At 38.5% G+C, this 2,437-nt stretch overlaps 1 protein-coding gene across 7 annotated transcripts in view; it reads right to left on the bottom strand.

The window, feature by feature from the left end:
- The window catches only part of LOC139561156 (ephrin type-B receptor 4b-like), a 121,176-nt gene extending 121,029 nt beyond the window's left edge, over nt 1-147 (bottom strand). For all 7 annotated transcript variants that reach the window (XM_071378059.1, XM_071378063.1, XM_071378060.1 and 4 more), the window contains exon 1: nt 1-147. This exon is cut by the window's left edge and continues 776 nt beyond it. The gene's annotated coding sequence lies outside the window, so the exon portion shown is untranslated.
- Between the last annotated feature and the right edge of the window lie 2,290 nt (nt 148-2,437).

Here is a 2,437-nt window from a genome sequence, read left to right as displayed (position 1 = left end):
CTAATATCCACGCCTCGTCACTATTTCTGAACGTTAAAACTATGACATAAACTATTCAACAGTAGTTTTATGCAGTGTTTCGTTATAAATAACAAGATAATATATTTCAGAAAGTGCGTCCGTAGCTCTCCGCTGCTGATCCAGACACGAGACACTAACTACTGCTGTTGTCCCGGAGCCCCTCCGTCTGCCAGATTCCACCCACACCCTGCTATTGGCCAGTCCATCTGTCGGTCAGCAAGGACCTGAATGACAATAGGGTGATCTGAAGGACTGAGTGACATGGGAGAATTCAACAGAATGTTAGATTTTATAATGGGAAAAGTATGTCTCTCTTCCTCGTCCATTTTCTTTTTTCTCCCTTTACCTCCTATCCGTCGCTCACCCCTTCTTTTCCACTTCTCAGTTCAATTCCAAAGGCTTTATTGGCGTCAGAAGCATGTGTTTACATTGTCAAAGCAAGTGGGGGAAAAAACAATATACAGAAATGAGAAGAAACACAAAACAAGATAATCAAAAAAACATTACAAAACGTACAGTAAACATTCATAAAGAGAGGTGGTAGTCAGGTCATCAACATGTACAGTAAACATTCATAAAGAGAGGTGGTAGTCAGGTCATCAACATGTACAGTAAACATTCATAAAGAGAGATGGTAGTCAGGTCATCAACATGTACAGTAAACATTCATAAAGAGAGGTGGTAGTCAGGTCATCAACATGTACAGTAAACATTCATAAAGAGAGGTGGTAGTCAGGTCATCAACATGTACAGTAAACATTCATAAAGAGAGATGGTAGTCAGGTCATCAACATGTACAGTAAACATTCATAAAGAGAGGTGGTAGTCAGGTCATCAACATGTACAGTAAACATTCATAAAGAGAGATGGTAGTCAGGTCATCAACATGTACAGTAAACATTCATAAAGAGAGGTGGTAGTCAGTTCATCAACATGTACAGTAAACATTCATAAAGAGAGGTGGTAGTCAGGTCATCAACATGTACAGTAAACATTCATAAAGAGAGGTGGTAGTCAGGTCATCAACATGTACAGTAAACATTCATAAAGAGAGGTGGTAGTCAGGTCATCAACATGTACAGTAAACATTCATAAAGAGAGATGGTAGTCAGGTCATCAACATGTACAGTAAACATTCATAAAGAGAGGTGGTAGTCAGGTGATCAACATGTACAGTAAACATTCATAAAGAGAGATGGTAGTCAGGTCATCAACATGTACAGTAAACATTCATAAAGAGAGGTGGTAGTCAGGTCATCAACATGTACAGTAAACATTCATAAAGAGAGGTGGTAGTCAGGTGATCAACATGTACAGTAAACATTCATAAAGAGAGATGGTAGTCAGGTCATCAACATGTACAGTAAACATTCATAAAGAGAGGTGGTAGTCAGGTCATCAACATGTACAGTAAACATTCATAAAGAGAGATGGTAGTCAGGTCATCAACATGTACAGTAAACATTCAGAAAGAGAGGTGGTAGTCAGGTCATCAACATGTACAGTAAACATTCATAAAGAGAGGTGGTAGTCAGGTCATCAACATGTACAGTAAACATTCATAAAGAGAGGTGGTAGTCAGGTCATCAACATGTACAGTAAACATTCATAAAGAGAGGTGGTAGTCAGGTCATCAACATGTACAGTAAACATTCATAAAGAGAGGTGGTAGTCAGGTCATCAACATGTACAGTAAACATTCATAAAGAGAGGTGGTAGTCAGGTCATCAACATGTACAGTAAACATTCATAAAGAGAGGTGGTAGTCAGGTCATCAACATGTACAGTAAACATTCATAAAGAGAGGTGGTAGTCAGGTCATCAACATGTACAGTAAACATTCATAAAGAGAGGTGGTAGTCAGGTCATCAACATGTACAGTAAACATTCATAAAGAGAGGTGGTAGTCAGGTCATCAACATGTACAGTAAACATTCATAAAGAGAGGTGGTAGTCAGGTCATCAACATGTACAGTAAACATTCATAAAGAGAGGTGGTAGTCAGGTCATCAACATGTACAGTAAACATTCATAAAGAGAGATGGTAGTCAGGTCATCAACATGTACAGTAAACATTCATAAAGAGAGGTGGTAGTCAGGTCATCAACATGTACAGTAAACATTCATAAAGAGAGGTGGTAGTCAGGTCATCAACATGTACAGTAAACATTCATAAAGAGAGGTGGTAGTCAGGTCATCAACATGTACAGTAAACATTCATAAAGAGAGGTGGTAGTCAGGTCATCAACATGTACAGTAAACATTCATAAAGAGAGATGGTAGTCAGGTCATCAACATGTACAGTAAACATTCATAAAGAGAGGTGGTAGTCAGGTCATCAACATGTACAGTAAACATTCATAAAGAGAGGTGGTAGTCAGGTCATCAACATGTACAGTAAACATTCATAAAGAGA

The sequence above is a fragment of the Salvelinus alpinus genome, chromosome 31 (genome assembly GCF_045679555.1).
Source record: "Salvelinus alpinus chromosome 31, SLU_Salpinus.1, whole genome shotgun sequence".
NCBI lineage: Eukaryota > Metazoa > Chordata > Actinopteri > Salmoniformes > Salmonidae > Salvelinus > Salvelinus alpinus.
Note: the sequence above shows the minus strand (reverse complement) of the source record. Positions and strands in the feature narration are given on the sequence as shown.